We start from the raw sequence: 21,901 nt of genomic DNA on the forward strand, positions 1-21,901 counted from the left end.
AATATCTCAGAAAATTACAAGTCTCAGAATTCCATGGCACTGAGCCATAACAGCGAAAGCAGTGTCAAACTACAATCTTTCTGCAGTGCAAATGCAGCCCAGATTGACTATAGATTTAAAGCATTTGAAAACACAGCAGATCGAGCTCTTTGCCTGTTGGAGGAGACCAAAGAGGGGGTCAATCTTGCCTCTCATGGGAGGGATTTCAGCAGCCAGGCTGTAGCTATGGAGAAAGTCCTCTACATTGTCCTCAACTAATGTATTTGGGGTTACAGTGGAACTGCCTTCCCACAAAGAACTCAAAACCTAGGCTAGTTTATGTGGGGAGATATGATCTTTCAGATCGGTGCTACATAAAGTAGTGGTCCATGTCCCAGCCCTTTTCCCAGACAAGTTTTCAGGAAAAGAAACAGTTATGGGTAATGGGCACAAATATGGTCCCTGGCATATGGTGGATATAATACCAGTTTCTATAGTGACTTGGCCTCTGCCACCAGATGGGTTTGTTAGTATGATGGCCAAGTGTTAAAAGCTGTTCAGTGGAAAGGAAAGGGATAATTTTTCTATTAGTCACTGTGTTTTTGTTTTCTTCCTCCTCCTCCTCCTCTTCATCATTGTCTGGCTGAGAAAAGACTGATGGAATGAATTTCACCCTGTTACTAACCTGCTCACAGTTCTCATAGCTATGAGGAAGATGGGTCTCACCTGCACACTAGCGTAGTTTCTGCTCTCCATAATCCTTGAGAATTAAATTCCAGCATGTTCACTCTTGCACATTAGCCCAGTGGCCCCATAGTCAGCCACTGGGAGTTGGATTGCTGGCCAGGCATACAGTCAGTTGTTTAGGGGCCCAGTTTTGTCTTTAACTCTGAGGGTATGCTGGACTTTTATTGACCATGTTCTCATAATAGGTGAACTACTGCTTATCAGCAGCATGGTGTTGGGGAACTGTTCACCACTTCCCCTCCAAAGCACTGTTTGGCCCATGCCAAATGCCTTGAAGGCACCAAATCCCTTGTGATCTTGGAAGCTAAGCAGAGTCTGCCATGGTCAGTATTTGGATGGAAGACCACCAGTTAATACAGGTGCTATAGGTTGTATTTCAGAGGAAAGAACTGGCAAAACCACTTCTGAAAAATCCATATATATATATATATATATATATGAGTTTATTAATGCAACATGTTACCTTTCATGCCAACAAATTATTTACATCCTTTCTCAAAACTACATTCAACTATTAACTAATCCTTCATATACAGTGGGCCCTTTGTATAAGCAAGGGATCCATTCCGGAGCCCCCTGCATATAGCAAAAAACACAGGAAGGACCTCTAGTCCCATTCGTTTTAATTGCTGCATGCATCATTGTAACATCAGGGTTTGCCATCTGCGTAAGCTTAAAGCCGTGGATGGCAAGCCCGCAGATGGGGCTGGCGCCCTGTACATGCATAATATTTCTTTAACATATTTCCCCTCCCTCCTCCCTCCCTCCCACTCTGGGAATGGTATTTCCATATTAATTTCTGTTTTCTCTCATGAGGAAGATCATTTTAACAGTTTCCTCTATATTTTCAAGATAATTGAAAATGTCCTTCTTGGCTATCTCCATTTTGCGAAATAGAGATAGCCAAGAATGACATTTTCAATTATTTCCACAAATATTTTTCCCCAAGAAGGATATTTTCAATTATATCCACAAATAATATTTCACTTAAAGCCACAAATATTTAAGAATAGCATAATGGCTATGTAGGAGCAGCTTCAAGATTGAGGAGGGCTGGGGCAGGGGGCCTTCTCTCAGCAGGCCCTGGCAATCTCACTTTACTGCACTCCAGGCAACACTGGGCCAGCTGGGTCTATCCATCCTTTAACACTCCCACAATATCTTAGAGCAAAAATGTGTTGGAGATATTGTGGGAAGTTAAAAGGGTGGCTAGATCCAGTCATCTGATGCAGAGGTAAGAATAACAAAAGGGAGCACCAGAAAAGGGAGCAGTGAACTCTGCCCATTGATGTTAGGCCTTGTGGGGGTGACATATATTGCATTACTGATGACTCAGGTTAACACAAGTGCAAAGGTAATGTTTCATTTCTAGGCTTCTCTCTGACTTCTTCATTTTATTCCTCCAAAATGTAACCTGGCATGTATCTCATTTCTGCCACTAGGTGGAGCAGTGTACTGTATAATTGTAGACTACTACAATTGATGTGCAATTGAGATTGGAAGGTTGGTGTTTTAACACGTTACATTTTAATTCATAATTGTTTTGACTCTTACATTTGTTTAATTGTTTTTTAAATTTTATATTTCTATATTTGAATGTTGTACTATTTTTAAACTGCATTGTTTTAAGTTGTTGTTTGCCACCTTGAGTCCCTATATTGAGAGAAAGGCGGGATATAAGATGATGATGATGATGATGATGATGATAATACTTTCCATTCTCATTCCCTCATGTTTATTTTCTCCCTAGCCTAAATATCCCAAAGGCACCAGATCTCATTCAGTCTTGGGGTCAGCTCTGATTAATATTTGGATGGGAGACTGCCAGTGAATAAAGGGTAAAGGTAAGGTAGTCCCTTCACATGAATGTCGTAGTAACTTACTATAAGGAGCGGTGCTCATCTCTGTTTCTAAGTCAAAGAGCCAGCGTTGTACTGCTCTGGTGGTCATGTGGCCAGCATGACTGCACTGAACACTGTTACCTTCCCACTGAGAAGTGGTACCTATCTATCTACTTTGTATTTGCATGCTTTTGAACTGCTAGGTTGGCAGAAGCTGGGACTAGTGATGGGAGCACAGTCCACTAAGCAGCACGTGAGCCTTGAACTGCCAACATTCTGATGTTCTAGTCATCAGAATTGGCATCTTAGCCACTAAGCCACTGCATCCCTGAATAAAGGGTGTGGCTCCTTCCTCTGGAATGTAGCCTACTGAATAAAGGGTGCAGTAGACTATGAACTTTATCACACGGGCCTTGGAATGGGCCCGTTGCGTTCTAAAAAGGGGGCATTCTGGGAACGGGATAGGGCTAAGAATGGAGTTTACCACACCCTGGAACACCGCTGCTGCCGCCGGACATTCCAACAACCATTCCAAGAGGTGCTATTTTGAAGAACTGTTCCAAAGTGTTCTCAGAAATTGCATCCCTGGAATGGATCTAGGATGTGATTGGAATGTCTGGCAGCAGCAGCGGCGTTCCAGTGTGCAGTAAACTCTGTTCTTAGCCCCATCCCGTTCCCAGAATGCCCCCTTTTTAGAATGCAATGGACCCGTTCCAGGGCCTGTGCAGTAAAGTTCTGTATTCCAGAGGAAGGAACTGGCAAAACCACCTCTGAGTATTCCTTGCCTATGAAAACTCTATGGAATTCATGGGGGTTGCCAAAGGTCAACAAGCAACTTGAAGGCATGTGTACACACACATTTATTTCCAAGCATTCCTGCAAATATATGGAAAACAATTTTGTTAAATAGGGGAGCAGTCTTCCCAAGGAACTCAGGAGATGCTTACAGTCAAGGGTCCTAACCTATATCTCGAGGTGTGTCAACCAGTCCTGGATGGATACAAATCCAGAAGTGTTGTCATGTAGCAAAGTACAATAAAATCCAAAATCGACAAAACAATTATACTTTTTTGGGGGGTCAACCAAAATGCACAAAATACATGTTGCAAATTTTCGAACCTCCACTGACTTTTCTAACAGGCAAAGATGCTAAAAATCATACAGGAGAGGGGGGGAAATGATGATGTTAGTTACAAGCCAGCATTTTCTCAAGATGTGGCTATTCAAAGTTTGAGTGGTACTGGAGGGAAATTCATATAAGCAGTCTCTCTTCCTTCTAGCTATGTGGGTACTCCAGGAAATGAAAAATTTTGAAGGTCCATTAGCAAGACAAAGAGAAAGCTCCTCTTGAAACCCAGGCCTCTGTCCTTTCTGAAGCTACGGGCTTCTTTCTTAGGCTGAGAGCACTGAAGTCCTGGACTGAGTTACATTGTCCCTGAAAGACACTGCTTGGAGCTTAAGGGTGCTTCTGGGTCCCTCACTCCAAATGATAGCTCAGATAGATAAGACAGCTAGTACTACTTGCTATCAACCTTGATTATTATGCCAGTTGGAGAACCTAAAGAAGAGAGGGAGTAAGTGGTACAAGAAGATTACACAATGAGTTTTATGGCTCTGTGGGGAGTTGATTCTGGATGTCCCAAACCAACACTCGGGATTTCTCAACCAGGGTTTTCTGGAACCTTAGGCTTCCAAGAGAGGTCAGAAAGGATTCCATGAGAGATTGTGATTGAAATATATATACATATACATTTTTTCAACTGCAGATATAATAATTTTTATTATAATGTTCCTCGAGACCTAGAATTTATTGTAAAAGTTCCTCTACAGTAAAAAGTTTGAGAAAAGCTGCTGAAACATATAGTCCCTTTCAAATCTTAGCTCTGTCATGAACTCTGCCAATTGCTTTGGATGAGTCTCAGGCAAACAGTGATCCCACACTGCTTCTCTAATACGTGGATAGAGGAAAGAGATAGGTCAGCCCAATGCAAGGAAGTGTCTCCCATCCAACTTTCAAAGCATGCCATGCAGGCTGTAGTGTGGATCAATAGGACATGGTGCCATGGAAGGGGTGGAAAGAATAGTCACTGGTATTCACTTCTTGGTGAAAAATGGCTTTCCTAACACTTGGGAAGCCCCATCAAGGGAATAATACAGTGATGAGAATTTTGTGCAATTTTTGCCAGTATTCACACTTTCTAAAGTGTTCTGGGAAATTATTTTGCACAAAAATAAATCTGGCTGTTTTGTGTGAGAATTGTGGGGGTTGTGCATAAAACAGTTTCCAGGCAGCTACATACTTCTTTCTGTTTGGCATTACTGTTTTTTAGACAAAAAGAGCAACCTTACAAAACAAAAATCTTATATAATAGGTTTGTGCAAAAAAAACCACCCCAAAAACCCCAACAATCTTGCACATAAAAGAGCTTATGTAAAAAAGCAGCAATCTTGTACAATGAAAAGCTTGCATTAAAAAAACCTTGTGCAAAAAATCAGAACTGTGGACAAAAAATAGGTCCATGGTTTTGTTGTACAAGAGTTCTGTTTTCTTTTTTCAGGTATAAGGACCAGTTCTTGGCATTTAGATCTTCAATGTAAATATCCCTGGAACATGATATATTACAAGAACACCAAAACCAAAACCAAAAAACCCTCCATCAACAATTGTGCCATTTGTTTTAGGTATCCAAGGACTTCTGATATTTGTTCATTCACCAGTGCTCTTTTTCAGAATCCCAAATGAAAACTCAACATCTATGATATTCACCCCCATTTTCTTTCACATATTTTTACATGCATAAATTCTGATTTTATGGGTTTTTTTAAAAAAACCAAATTGAACTGACAACCATTCAAGCAGAATTTTTCAGAAAGCAGTCCCCTTGTCAGAAAAGATTGACACCTCATCCATGAGAGATGCCTCCTACTTCAAGACATGATTATTCCTATGCTTTTCCTAAGAGTAGTAGCAGGGCATCAACAGCTCAAATATATTTTGGTGATTCATCCACTCTTTGGCACGAAATAGAAGACTTATCAGAACCGAATGTTCAGAAAGGCTAGGGCCTGAATGGATAATGGCTTGTATTTCACGTTCTCATGAGTTAAAGTCCATTGAGTGAATGCTGCCACTGACAGACATTTTTGCTGATTCCTCTGCCCTCCTGTAAGGCCCCCAGCTCCTTCTGACCATCTAAAAATTATTCCAGGTGCTTGGAAGAAATGGTTGGAAATGATGAAATGCATCGATCTATAGTAGGAGGAGGGGATGGATAAAAAGTACTTTTACCCTGCTGTCCACGGGAATCCTCATTGGTTCAGAACTTTTCTGCAATGGAAAAAACCCTTCTGTTTGAGGAAGCGATAGTTAGGATCAAAGCTTTTGAACATTGTGATAAGGAGGACTTTAAGGATTATGGCACCCTTATTTTTATTCCAAGCATTGCATCTTGTGTGGTCCTTCTAATCAACCAATGGATATCATCAGTACAGTGGTACCCCGGGTTACGAAATTAATTCGTTCCGCGGTTAATTTCGTAACCCGAAATACCTTCGTAAGCCGAATTCCCATAGGCGCTAATGGAAAAATAGCTCTCTGCTGCCCTCCGGTGGCGGAAAATAGCGCCGCGGTTTTTTTCGTAACCCGAAGAAACCTTCGTAAGCCGAAGCAATAAATCCCTATGGGATTTTTTCGTATCCCGAAAAATTCGTAACCCGGCGCATTCGTATCCCGGGGTACCACTGTATCTATATACGTACACCTTTTACAGTAATTGAGGACCCTTCAGTCATTCCTCCATTATGGGGAAGAGGGGTACCCACACAAGCCTTTGATATCTGTGGGGAGGGTCTTATCCTGACTAATTGGAAGTTATGTTCCTGATATGAAAAGTGGTCAAAAGTGCTGTGATTTGAATAAAAAGGTGTTCCCCAAACTGTTTAGTTTCCACATGTCCTTTCCAGTCACAATTCTCATTTTCAAACAAATCATAGCTTGTCTAGGAATTTCATACAAGTCTTGGCAGGGATGTTGGCAGGAGCCCTGGTGGCCCAGTGGTTAAATGCCTGTACTGCAGCCACTCACTCAAAACCATAAGGTTGCGAGTTCAAGACCAGAAAAAGGGCTCAAGCTTGACTCAGGCTTGCATCTTTCTGAGGTCGTTAAAATGAGTACCCAGATTGTTGAGGGCAATTAGCTTACAGTTGTAAACCGCTTAGACACTGTTAGTTCAGTATGAAGCGGTATATAAATGAAGCTGTTTGTTTGTTTGTTGTGTGAATGTAAACAGCCTGTGGCCACACTGGGTGAAAAAAAACCCAGAGAATGTTGCTTTTCTATCAGCCTTGAACATAGCTCCATCTTGCTACAATTGCACTTCCCTGCTAAATGGTTAATGTGTGAAATAGACAAAGGAAATCAATGTGTTAAAAAAATTCCCATGCAATTTTTTTTCAATGAATCTTTCACTGAAGAACTCCTAATGAGACTGACCTTTCAAAGCCAATTAGCCTTGGTAAAACAGAATAATCACATTTAAATAATGTTTTCTTCTTTACCTAATAAGCCAAATGAAGCTCTTTGTCATTATGCAAGTTTAAAGAGCACATGCAATTTAATTGTTCTGTGCATGAAGGTCTCTTACCCTCCTGGGCTGAGCAAGCCACTAGGTGGTCATTGCTGCCAATCTAAGTCTGAGAAAACAGTTGTCAGTACATGCAGGAGTTACATTTCCTTTGTTAATTAAAATCACTATGCCTAAACTTGCCAAAGAAAAATGTTCATGGTAAACACAAGAAACAGAATTTGCCAGAATCACCTGATTGATTAATTCTAAAAACACACCCTTAGTTGCTTCATTATGGAATCTCATGTCCAGAAACCAAGTTATAGGTAACATGTTTTAATGCAGATGAAGAATGGTTGTCAAGAATTGCATAGGCAACTTGTCTGCCACAAAATATTGGGAAGTAGGTGTGATGGGATATACAGTAGAAATGATGTTGTTAAGTTGTGATGCCGAGATCATACTGGAAGGGGGGGAAATATGAACCAATCCTGTTTGAGGTCATTTCTGTGAGTGTAGCTGAAACAACTAAATGAGAAAGAAAGAAAAAAAATATGTTTATTAGTTACAACGAATAAGAACTGAGCCTGCCTGAATTTGAAATTGTGTGTACTTTTAAAAAGCAATTTTAAAGCTTGCTGGTCAGTTCTGACTTAGGAGTTTATCACATGGGATGGATCCCATGCAAAAACTGAATTTAAACTGGGCAAAACCCACAGAAGTGGGTAGATTTTCAGATGACGCCAGGGGTTAACCTGAACAGAAAGTGGACAAAACCTTCAAAAGTGGGTTGACTTTCACACAACGTAATGGTTAATGAGCATTAATGTGACAGTAACCTGAAAGTAGACAAAATCTGCTTCTTTTTACTTTTGGAAAATCTGTTTTTTCCCCGGATTTTTAAATCCCGTTTCTCCATGGAATCTGTCCTATGTGATAAACTCCTTAGCGTGGGAAATGAAGAAAGCATATATATATATATATGTGTGTGTGTGTGTGTGTGTGTGTGTGTGTGTGTGTGTGTTTTACAGCCATGGCAACTGCACACTGCAACTCTAATTTGGCCTTTCCAGGGTGCAAAAAGGCACAATAGGTGCGGCATCATGGATTTATGGTGCACCTCTGATCACAGAGAAGCACTGTGATGCCGCATGCTGCACGGGGGCTGCATGCGTCATGTAGACGCTATGCCCCGACTCCATCCCCAACCTGGCCCAAACTGCCGGTCTACACAGGGCCCATGCCTTCTTTTTTAACCTTACAAGATTCTCCTCTTTTATACCAGAAGCTCATGCATCATTAGGTCACACAGCATGTTCTGCATAATAAATACCAATAATTTCTTACAGCCAGACTGTATCTATAGTTACTGTAATAAAGTTTTTTCTGAATTTTAATTACCAAAGCCTGAATGTATGAACTTGGTATCCTGCTGGACATAACAATGGCAGTGTTACATAGATTAAAGTTCTATTTTATGCTCCATTTAAGGTTGCTGGGTGATGCTTAACCATCTCTGTAGGTGAATCCATTTATTTCTTAATGAGAAATAGCTCTATGCTCTCTGCAGCTCTGTAGATATTTGCAAAACTACTTCAAGGATGATGTTTTTTAATGCTTGTTCATTGTGTGTCTGTGTCTGACTAGCAGCCCCTACCTCTCTCACACAGAGAGACATTGTGTGAGAGTAGTGGGAGCTACTTTCCCATGATGGAGCCATCTACCCTACTTTACAAAGACTGTCCTCTGTTTGAAAGGCTGTCCAGTCAAGCCCAATTTAAAGAGAAAATCACCATCAGGAGAGACAGTAGAAGCTTTGCTCTTCAACAGTGAGCAATTGGACTCACCATGCATACAAGTCAATGAGTCAGATTTTAATTTACGCAATGGTGACATGTTTTATAGATCTATTTATGCTAGGATAGGAAAAATGCTACCTTTTTTGCAGTCCTTATTATCATCACTTTTTTGGTGACATCTGTAGGACATGCCAAGATTCACATGCACACACACACACACACACACACACACACACACATTTTAATTTGAGGAGCAAAAAATGTTGTTCCCCTAAATACTTGAAAAATGCCAAACTGTCAAAAAACACAAATATTTGGGTTAATGTTCTCCCTGTACCTCCACAACCACCCCAGTTTTTTTTTTTAAAGCAATATTCGATTCACCAAAGTAGTTTGTTGTTTTCTATCTTCAAGTCATTTTCAGCTTATGGCAACCCTAAGGTGAAACTATCATTAGGTTTTCTTAGCAAGATTTGTTTAGAGGAGGTTTTCCATTGTTTTCTTAAAAGTAGGAGGACATGACTTTTGCTCATTCCAAATTTCTGTGGCCTGCTGGGGAGACATGGGGGGAAAAAGAAGTATACTACAGCTTAGAATGACTCAAATTATAGCATTTATTTCTTAAGTATGTATTCACAGTATGTAACTTTGAAGTGGGTAATGAAGATATCAAAATAGTTAAAGATTTTGGGTGCCAAGGCTCAGTCATAAATGAAAATGGAGCCAGGAAATCAGAAGGCGACTAAGATTTGGAAAGGCTGCTATGAAGAAACTAAATAAGATCCTCAAGAGTAAAAATATATCACTAAGTCAGAATCATCCAGGCCATGGTATTTCCGATTTCTATGTGTGGGTGTAAAAACTGGAGAGCTAAGAGGAAGAAAATCAACACATTTGCAATGTAGTGCTGGAGGAGAGTTCTGTGGATACCATGAAGTGATGAAAGAAATAAAGAAAGAAAAAGAATGGGTCTTAGAGCAAAATAAAATCTGAACTCTCACTAGAAGTGAAAATGACTAAACTGGCTGTTATATTTTATATTTTGTTATAAACTATAACTGCTATATTTTGATCATACCATGAGACAATATGATTCGTTGGAAAAGATGATAATTCTTGGTAAAGTGAATGCCAATAGGAAAGGAGGAAGACTTCACTACAGGTGGACTGATTCAGGCAAGGAAACTACAGCCCTGAATTTGCAAAATGTGAGCAGGTTCATTAGGTAAGGTTGGCTAGATGGCAAATGACAACAATGTATATCAGTCAGTTTAAATGCACGTTATAGAACTCAGTGCCACTTTTGTCCTTTTTTGAGAATGCATCACTGACTACCCTGATAGTATCTGTGTTTGTCCCCATGTGCACAAATATATCTGCATGAGTAGAAGTAATTCTGTGGAAATCAACTGATGGATTATTATTGTGCACCACTATCACTGTACCTGCCTGTTACAGAAGCATAGCAGACTGCAGGCGATCTGTTGCTTGGCAAAGTTGTAGGCTAGTGGTAGGTTGATCAGAGTTTGGACATTTCTTTTTAAAAGAAAATAATTAGGTTACTCCTTACTCTGATCACCCAAACTTGTGACTGTTACTACAGTTCAGGAAAAAATACACATTACTAACACATTACTTTTACCAGTGGTGTCACTAGGCGGTGCAGGGAATGCACACCACATCAGATGACACCACTGCTCATTACACATCTGCCTTTGGGCAGAAACGGGCATTCACCTGTGTCCCTTTAAAATGCTGAAGAAATGGTATGAATGGGGTGAAGCTTAGTCAGAGGAGAAAGGAGAGACCTCAATTTTTAAATTTTATTTTTCAAAAAATACTTTTAAAAATTCTTTAAAAATGTTGCATTTTAACAAATTTTCACTTCAACCAATGAAACAATGTATATGTATACGTACATGCATTTAGGCTGTATGTGTGATATTGCAATTTAAAGATATTATTTTAATTTTGCTAGTCATTTATGTCACAACTATTACCATTACATTAATTAATATAAGAAATTGTGATTACTGAGTAACGTTAGCACAAAAAACATTACTAATAATTCTGTACGATGTAGTACTGGGTGACACCAAACATAGTGACACCACTGACCTTTACTACTGGGTTATTTAAAATATATAGTAAAATGGTCTCTTGTTCCCCTTACTTCTGATTATTATAATTCAGAGTGGACCACCCTGTCTGAACTCCCCCACACTGGCACAGAGTGGCAGATCAGGTAGCTGCCTTGTGCATTGCACACAGTTGTGAAGAGCAAGCAGGCAGAAGCAGTCATACATTTAAACCCTCTTCCTTCCCCCGCTTCCTCTCCTCCAATCAACTGCTCTCAATTTGCTACCTAAGCCAGCCTCAGGAGATTAAAGAAGCACTTCTCTGTTAAACTATATTTTACAGTTCACACCAACCCAGCCAGTTCAAATGCACTCCATGTGCTGCTGTTTGGAGCAGCCAGCCTGACAAAGTAACCTACTCCCATCTTGCATGCATGAACTCACACTGAGTCTTTCTTCCCCTTTCTGGCACTGGAAGTAGTCCCTTTCGTAGGTGCAGAATGAGGGAAAACAGAAAAGGCAGGTTACCCTTTTTAAACTGTTCTTAATTCCAGTTAACCTGGATCTATAGTGCAGTTTAGGCGGGTTACAGACCGCCATTTAGGATGCACTCCATGCGTCCTAGGGTTAGGAAGGGGCGTCCTAGGGTTAGGAAGGGTTGCCCCTTCCTAACTGGCCCTGTTCCCAACATGCGCGGAGCGCGTCCTAAATGACAGCGCCCATCCACATGGGCGTTGCCATTTTTACGTCTTGGACGCACAGCGTCCAGATGTGGTGCACCGTAAGTGGCGCCTTGAGGGCACGCCTTGCCCCTCACGGTGCCACTTCCGGGGGCCAAAAAGGAGTGCCATTTCGGCGCTCCTTTTTCACTGCGGCCGGAAGCCTTGCGGTCTGGCCGCTGTGGCTTCCCGCTGCAGCTAATGCCGGCGGTGGCAGACCACCCACTTTAGGGCAGTCTGTAACGCACCTTAGTTTTCATTATGCTCCTCCCCACCCTCCTTCTTGCTGGCTTCTTTGCTCTTCACTAGCTGCACCACATCTCACAAAGAGACAGGACAAAACAGTTGTATGGCCTTCTCCTTCCATTGCTCAGGAACACACCCAATAATGGGTAAACAAGCAGAAACCTCCTTACTTTACATTGAAAAATAGTGAATTACAGCACTGGCCATTACCATCAAATAAGTACCATCATACTAGCTCATTCTGTGAAAAGTAGCTACGTAGTTACAATAGAAATGTGTTTCAAATAACCTAACACAAATAATATACCTGAGATTGACTGCTTTTGTGACCAGGCAAATTTATAAAAGTAGGTTTACATGACCATGTCAAATTCAGATCCTGTTTTCTATATATAATTCATCCAAGCTGCAGTTCTGCACACATTAGACCTCTGCTAGGACTAAGGAAAGCTCATTTGACAGTATTATGTTTCATGGCCTCATTTTGATTCTGCAGCACAATATTTTAATAGCATGAGTGAGTTGATTTGAATCTGTTCAGTTAATGTATAAAAATGGAAGTAAACATTTTCTGCACATATCTTAGACTACAGGTACAGCATTTTCAATATAAGGAATCAGTCTGTCACAGGTGTACAATAGTTTATAATATTCTGTTCTCAAAAACTCATATCCCACAATTTATATGCTAATTTTGACATGAATGTGCAGTGATCCTATCCCATAGCAAGTAATGTATCGAACTTTTGCTAAATGTATATGACCTTGAGGATAGGAGGCCAAATTTGCTATATCCTTACCATCATCCTAACAGACACTGTGTGTTGATTTTAAAAACAAAACAAAGATTAAACTAATTAATCTTACATTCACTGCTCCCCTAATTTTATATTATTTGGTGCTTAATAATATAGGCATGTCTCAGTTAACAAAGCCTCTGACAAAAAACTCTTTTTTACAGAGCTTGGCTAGACATTCCTTTCTTCCTCATCCTCTGTCTACTGGAACTTTTTAGCAGCATTGATATTGGTATGATAGCAAGAGAAATACAATACAGACTTACAGTGTATTCTTTGGTGCCACATCCCTTGTTGATTACATCCACTGCTTCCCAGTAAGTGGCAATTCGGGGACTTGAATCATAGAATCATAGAGTTGGAAGAGACTGCAAGGGCCATCCAGTCCAACCCCCTGCCAGGCAGGAAATCATAATCAAGGCATCCCCGACAGATGGCCATCCAGCCTCTGTTTGAAGACCTCTAAAGGAGACTCCACTACACTCCAAGGGAGTTTGTTCCACTGTCAAACAGCCCTTACTGTCAGGAAGTTCCTCCTAATGTTGAAGTGGAATCTATTTTCCTGTAGTTTGCATCCACTGTTCCGCGTTCTAGTCTCTGGAGCAACAGAAAACAAGCTTTCTCCCTACTCAACATGACATCCCTTCAAATGTTTAAACAGGGCTATCATATCACCTCTTAACCTTCTCTTCTCCAGGCTAAACATCCCCAGCTCCCTGAGTCGTTCCTCATAGGGCATGGTTTCCAGACCTTTCACCATTTTAGTCGCCCTCCTTTGGACACGCTCCAGTTTCTCAATGTCCTTTTTGAATTGTGGCGCCCAGAACTGGACACAATATTCCAGGTGGGGCCTGACCAAAGCAGAATACAGTGGCACTATTACTTCCCTTGATCTAGACACTATACTTCTATTGATGCAGCCTAAAATTGCATTGGTCTTATTAGCTGCCGCATTGCACTGTTGACTCATGTTCAGCTTATGGTCTACTTGGACTCCTAGATTCCTTTCACACTTAGTTTCATTCAGCCAGGTGTCCCCCATCCTTTATCTGTGCATTTTATTTTTCTGCCCTAAGTGCAGTACCTTACATTTCTCTGTGCTGAATTTCATTTTGTTAGCTCTGGCCCAGTTTTCTAGTCTGTTCAAGTCATTTTGAATCTTGATCCTGTCCTCCAGGGTATTAGCTACTCCTCCTAATTTGCGGTGTCATCTGCAAATTTGATAAGTATGCCCCCAATTTTGTCCTCCAAGTCATTGATAAAGATGTTGAATAGCACTGGGCCCAGGACAGAGCCCTGTGGGACCCCACTGGTCACTTCTCTCCAGGATGAAAAGGAGCCATTGTTGAGCACCCTTTGGGTTCGACCAGTCAACCAATTACAAATCCATGTAACAGTTACCTTTTCTAACCCACATTCTGCAAGCTTTTTTACAAGAATATCATGGGGAACTTTGTCAAAGGCCTTACTGAAATTAAGATATAAGGATCATGAATACGAAACAGTCACAAATGCATAATCCTAATTTTCACATTCATAACTGCCCAACAGGATTCTGACTAGGTCTTTACTTTTGAGTGGAGAGGAAGAGGGGGCAACCAAGCTCCCTGTGGAAGAGATCAATGTGAAAAACACTAATATCACTGTGGACTACATTTTGTTTGTCTTACTTTTTTTAAAGATTGAAAACCCCAGCCAGCCCCTAAAGCTCATAAAAAATAGAAACAATTCAAAACCATATTACAAACAGAATACATTATCCATTTTTAAATAATGGTTAAGAATTATTGTCTATTTTGATGATGGGCTAAAAGACTGCCCAGATAAGAAACTGCATTTAATAGCATTTCCAGTAAACACTTGGGCAGCCTCAGACTTTAAGTGGAGTGCCATAGTTTGCAAAAATTGTTCACAAATTACTTCATTACAAACAGTGTCAGTAGTTAAGAAGTAATAATGGAACACTAAGGGACATGGTCTCTGGGGTTCTTCATAGGACTCATGGCACACGTGGTCCACTCTGAACTGAAATGTGCAGTTCATTCTGCATTCTGAAATTGGTTCCCCAATGTTTTGGTAGATCAGTATTAAACACTTTGTGAAGTGGTTTCCATCCATTCCTGTTATTGTTCAACATATATTAATTTGTTTATTTCTTGTTTGGTTGGCTGGTGATATCTCACCTTTTTTCCATCCCTTGGACTCAAACCAGCTTACAAAAATTAAAAGAAATACAGATAAAAGTTCATATCAGTAAATATATGTCAACTGTCAAAATGTCATGAAACTATAAATAGAATTAAACTATTTAAAAAAGCAATTTAAAAACATACCCATTAAAATGTTTTCACTTCTTACCAGAAGAACATCATTAAAAGGTTGAAAAATAGATAGAGCATTTTGTCAGTCATGGAGTCTGTGACTGGGATAGGGTTTGACTCTAGCTTGACATCCTCCAGATGCTTTAGATGACAGTTTTTATCAGCCCTATCCAGCAAGACCAATTGTTAAGGATCACAGGAATTTCAGTATACATTGTATCAGACAACTGGACCATCAAATACTGTCAACTCTAACTGAGAGTGGGACTTTAGGTTTTCAGGTATCATTCGTAGCTGTACCTGAGGTATTCCTGGTGAGTTTCTCATCAAAATACTAATCAAGCCAAGTCTCATTTAATTTCTGAAATCAGACAATGGATGTATTTTGGACACTATGGTAGGCTTTGGCAAAAAAACTTGTGACCTCCAGTGCACTGTTTGTGTGTATCTTCAAGTCGCCTGCCAGCTTATGGTCATCCCATGAATTTCACTATGTTTTTTGGCAAGGAATACTAAGAAATGATTTTGTCAGTTCCTTCCTCAGAAATACAGCCTGAGCACCTTCATGCGCCACTGAAAATCACTCACACCTAGAACATGTGTTGTGTTTGCATTCCTTTGGAAATTTTGCCTGCTCCTTCTCTTTGGATGTCCAAGCCATATTTCTAAATGCTAAAGTGAAGTTTCCTGTTACTGCAGTTCTAGAAATTTGGTAACAGAAGGAATCTTTCATGGGAGTGTAAGCCTTCATGTTGCCTACCATAGTGTTTTCTTTAACAAGGAATACTCTGAGGTGCTTTTGCCAGTTCCTTCCTCGGAAATACAGCCTACAGCACCTGGTATTCATTGGTAGTTTCTCATCCAAGTACTAAGCATGGGTGGCCATGCTTAGCTTCCAAGATCAGACAGTATCTGCGGCCTTTAGCTACCAGCTATTAATTCCTTTCCAGACTATGCGTTGTTTCCACACTATGTTACCAGATCATTCCTTGCCCATTCCCAAGGCTCATACCTGTCACCTGAATTTCAGAACAGAAGGATGCACTTAGATTACATTTGTCATCTCCTTACCTAGTTCTGCATTTATTGTATGATCTCCTGTGGTTACCTCTACTCAATTAAGGTGGTTATACCCCCATTTGGTTGGATTTTATCCAGATTCTAGGCCTGCCACCTGTTGGTTTCACCCAGATTTTAAAAGAAAGTAAGCCTCCAGCCTTTCCATAAGCCAACATCTGGGGTAAATCGTAGAGGCATTTTTGGTCAAAATATTCTGCAAAATGGATGCCCAGATTCGGGGAAGTAGGATATGGCAATTCTTGTACCCAAATCTTTCCTACTTCAAGCAGAGGACAAAAAACCTTGTTGTTCCTGATTATGTTTTAAAATATTTTGTTAACAAGAGGGTTTGGGAACAGAGAGTCCCCCTCCAGGCAAGAAAAACATCTCTGAAAGGCCTAGATTTTCCTTCTGTATAAACCAATATTATTTTGTATGAGCCACATGATGTTTTCATCATCCTAAAGTATTTCCTGGGAGCTCCCAACATTAACAAGGATTTTTCATTCTACTTCCCAGGGTAGTTTAAATTAACTCATATTTTCTAAAAAGAAGTGTATCTCTACTTGGCTGACTGTATTATCCAGAACCAGCTAAGATGGCTGTTGACAGTAAACACATTCATTATTTCCAAGGATCAAGTGAAGAAAAGAGAAATGTTTGCACCAAAACAAAATGAACCTAATGTTTAACTAGTATAATATTGCTAAAGTACTTTAGCACTTTAACTATAACTTCTGAACAGTTATAAAGAAGGCTCAGTGGAAATAGGTGGAAATCCATTTCTGCGGTATTGCATGAGTCTAGATGTGACATGTGATCAGTGGAGATGGGGGAGGAAAACACAAAGAATGGGAAGGGGAAAAAAACAGATATTTCAAGGAAGCATTTGGAAGTAAACTTGGGAATATGACGTTAAAATAAAAAAAGAAGTGGAAACTCTTAATACTTCCAGAGATTTTCCCCCCTTCTGGATAAGCCCAGAGAGAACCATCTGTTGTTGCTGGGAAGAGTCCTTACGTATCTCATATTCCCCTTTTGGGGATAAAGGGAAAAGAACAAGAATCTACCCCTAAAAGTTGAAGCAACCAAGCAGGGATTGCCATACTGCCAGTCATATTTGCAAAGAATGCTGTAAACTGCATCCTGTTTCCTTTCCTGAACTAAGACAGTACATGAAAATCTGAAACTTAAAGGATGTGTACAGGAAGGTGACATATTTGAATGGGGGAACATTAATACTTTATAAACCTTTCATACATAATAAATAGCAACTAGCCCACCCACTGGGGCACCAACTGTTTATGAATACCAATGGGAAGCAACCAATCCCAAAGAAGCTGAACTGGTAGTGTGCTTTAAAGAATAGTGTTTATCCTTGTAAACTTACCAGGGGGAAGATAATTGGTAAACAAAAGAAATTTCTAAGCCCTGATTTACTGCACTTGTCTTTGTCCACCCACATTCTAGATCTTTTGTAAAATGGAAGGATAAAGGTGAGCTTCTTTTGCATTATGCCCCAGAAATGTATCATGCATACGAGCATCATAGCTGTGGCATGGCCTAGCTGCTATTATACCTCTTACTGGGAGGTAGAAATTGTGCTCTGTTGTAGTCAGTTAAGTGCTGGTGCACATGACTCTTGTAGAAGAAAGTGACTAAATATGACAGGAGTCAGAATGGACAGGCACTAGCAAACAATGGAGGGAAGGGGAAAAGGCATAACTAAATGGGAAAGTATGCATCCCCAATCCCAATATACACACAGTAAGCTCAGTACTGCAGCCCATCTGCCAATAAGCCATTTGGCTTGCAAATTTATCTTATTGGAAACTGAGATTATGTTATGTGGCATGCATAAGTGCAATAACATTTGACACAATCCGAATTATTTTAATTAAAAAAATCAGGGATGGCCAGGAAACAAAATTCAAAGTACACATTGTGGACATATTTTTATTAAGCCAAAAAGAAGATGCAAAATTTGCTACACTAGCTTTCAAAGCCTACTAGCAAAGATAGTGACAAAAACATACAGGAAAAGAGAACAGATGGTTCTGGTGTCACTCATGCCAGAGTGACCAGGTGAAATTTCAGCAAGTTTTGCATGTCAGCTTATCAAATTCCCTCTTCTACCCAACAACTAAAGGAACAGGAGCCTTATCTCTTATGTCCCTTGGCAACCTTAATTCTGGTGGATCTATGCAGACAGAAAGTTAATATCCAAAAGTTAAATTTTCACCAAACTGCATTAATTCCTCAGTGAAGAAGCAGCCTAAATCCCTATTGATTCAGAGCAACTACCCTAGTTGCTGCTGCACAACTTGATTTAGCCTAGTGTAGTTTGTTTGTCACTTTATCTGTTGTGTGTTCTCCACTATCATCATCATCATCATCATCATCATCATCATCATCATCATCATCATCAGCAGCAGCAGCAGCATCTCTACCATCATCTCCGAGACCGAGAGTCTTTCCCTCAAGAGTTACCCACATGAAAGCATTATGGGAATTTAATCTGCATTTGTCAGTCACTGAAGACCTGAAATACATTTCCAGAGGGAAATGTATACACACTGAACCCACTCTGTTATAACAATAGATTTAATAGTGAGACAAGAAATGAATTTATCTGATGGCTTTATGCATCTAAAGAATAAGAGGATAATTCCTTCCTGTGTTCACACAATGTAACACAGTTTTAAGTATGGAAGAAATTTACTGCAGAGGAGAAGAAAATCCCTCATCTTCATTCCCTCTGTCATATGTCTGTTATTGTATCCTTCCAAAGATTCACTTCACTTGGACTCTGAACCTATCTTTTTCTTGACATTTCCTCTATCTTTCTGATCTCCCTGTTCCATATCTCCTTTTCTGTAATTCCTTGCTTCTGTTAGCAGTAGTGTAACAATTTAACCTTAACAAAATATGGCAGGGAGAAGCAAGGCAGATTTTCAGAAAGTTCTCTGCCACAAACATTAGACGTTCTCAGATAGAAAGGTTTATTTCACATTAATCTTCAAATCTTAAACACATCTGCACAACAGTAAACAAAACTGACTTCCATAATAGATACATCCAAGTCAGTATATTTAGGATTGGCACCTTAATTAAAATTCTGATTTATTATGGATTTTTTGTTTGTTTGTTTTAAAAAATTGCTCTCAACTAAAAGTGTTCCAGAATTCTACTCCTTCTGTATTAAGGAATCTGCCCACAAAGCTTCGTTCTGATTTGTTTTTAGGTCTAGATTGAAAATCAGCATGGGCTTTATATGCAATATAGATCACAAAAAGTTGTGGATTGTTTTTAAATAATTGAGTGTGCCACTATATTTGATTGTCCTGATGCATAATAGAACAAAATATGGAGAGGTGAATAGAGCCAGAGCCAGGAGAGAGAACGAAATATGGTCTTTCACTGCTTTGTGATGAGTTGCATGCAGTTGAGTTGAACATTAAGAAAACAAAAATGATGACCATGGAGGATTTTCAGTGTAGTTAATGAGGAAATTGAAGTAGTTAAAGATTTTTCATATCTTAAATAAATCATTGATCACAAGAGAGATTGTAGTCAAGAAATCAGAAGAAGAATAGGACTGGGAAGGGCAGCTATAAAAGAAATAGATAAGAGCCTGAAATACAAAGATATGCAACTGTACATTAAAGTTTGGATTGTCCATACCATTATGTTTTCCATAATTATGTATGGGTGTGAGAGTGGGGCAATGAAGAAACCAGATAAAAAGAAAATCAATTTATTTGAGATGTGGTGCTGGAAAAGAGTGCTGAGGATACCATGGACAGTTGAAAAAAAACAACAAATGGATCCTAGAACAGATCCAGCCCGAATTCTCCCTGAAAGCCAAGATGATTAAACTGAGGTTGTCCTACTTTGTCCACATCATGAGAAAGTATGACTCACTAGAAAAGACAATAATGCTAGGAAAGATGGAAGACAGTAGAAAGTGATGAAGACTACATGTGACATGGATTGACCCAATCAAGGAGGCCACAGCCCTAAGCCTGTGGGACCTGAGAACAGGGGATCTTGGAGGTGTCTCATTCATGGGGTTGCCATGAATTGAGGTTGACTTGAAGGTGGTTAACAGCAATAGAAAATGTGAGCAGCATCCTACAGGGGGAGCCAGTCCTGGTTTAATGTTATACTGGGTTTCTGGGACTGAATCCCTGTTCATCCATTCATCTACTGGGTGACCTTATCTCAGAGAAAGGCAGTTGCAAACTCCTCTGAACAAATCTTGCCAAGCAACCTTTGTGATTAGTGAGAAAAGACTTGAAGGCACACAATACATAACATTCTCTCCCACCAGAACTGTTAAATCTCCCGTCCTCTTAACAGCAGTGCAAAACACAACCTTTCACAGTTCTCGACCCTCAAAAGGAGTGATAAATGGCTGCTAGGCATTTCAGCCCATCCCTTTGAAGAATCTTGAACAACTAGAGACTTTAAAACAGTGAGTTGATATTTTTGTGCCTCTTGCAGCAGGAATATCCTGTCAATTTTGGGGGTGGGGGTGGGGGTGGGGGTGGAGGGGTTTCAGATATATATTCTTTCATTTTTTTTTCTTCCTAGGCTGTACATTAAAGTTTGCTGTGAACTGTGCCTTCCTAACTCAAGCTTAGAAGATATGGCCTGAGACCTATGACGACCTAGAGAATGACTTGCAAAAGAAGTTAGAAACTGTTGGTTATTACCTATAAAGCCCTACATGGCTTGGGCCCGAGTTACTTGAGGAACCGCATCTCCCCATACAATCCGCCCAACACACTCAGAACATCCGGGAAGAATCTGTTGGAAATTCCATCTTCCAGATATGTCTCCACATCCCAAATGGCCTTTACAGTGGCGGCCCCACGGATTTGGAATAGTCTCCGCAAGGAGCTCCGTCTCATGACCCCCCTAGAAACATTTAAAAAGAGGCTTAAAACCTTTCTTTTTTGCCAAGCCTCCCCCCGTCACGAGGAATGAAGTTGAGCGCTCTTGATGCCATCGATTCTCTGCCTTACCCTGTGAATGATTGCATTTTATATAATTGTATTACTTGTTTTTATCTATTTTTATGAGATGTTTGCAATAGTTTTATAGTCTGTAAACCGTTTTGATCTATGGAAAAACGGTATACAAATACATTATTATTTGTTATTAGTATTATTAGTATTTCAACTTTTTAAACATCTTATGCAGAGGCCCTTCTCTCTGTTCCATCATCCCCAGAGATTCATCTGGTGGGAACATGGGCCTTCTCCATAACTGCTTCCAGGCTCTTGAACTCCCCTCCTAGAGAGGTGAGACTAGAGCCCTCCCTGCTATCAGGCAGTAGAACACCTTTTTGTTTTGGCCTCTGATGGTTTGGGAGGAAAATGCCTTTCAGAATGGGCTGTACTGTCCATTTGTTCTTTTTAATGGTTATGCTTTTAACTGCTTTTAATTTTATTGATACTTTCATAATATTTTTAATGTTTGTATGATGTATTTTTTTAGCTGTTATCTATTTTAAACTGAGTCCTAGACTGTGAAAAAGGAGGGATATAAAGAAATATAACAACAACAGAAATAATAATTCCAGTATATCTTAGAGCCCACCAACACATGACTCTGCTGCCTCATGCTGCTACTTGCAGTTGTAAAAACGTCCATGCAACGTATATTGCAATTAGCAACATATACACATTGGCCCTTAGACTGGTATTGTGATATATCTGCAGGAGGTATTGTAATAAACAATG

This window comes from Sceloporus undulatus, chromosome 1, assembly GCF_019175285.1.
Source record: "Sceloporus undulatus isolate JIND9_A2432 ecotype Alabama chromosome 1, SceUnd_v1.1, whole genome shotgun sequence".
Taxonomy (NCBI): Eukaryota; Metazoa; Chordata; class Lepidosauria; order Squamata; family Phrynosomatidae; genus Sceloporus; species Sceloporus undulatus.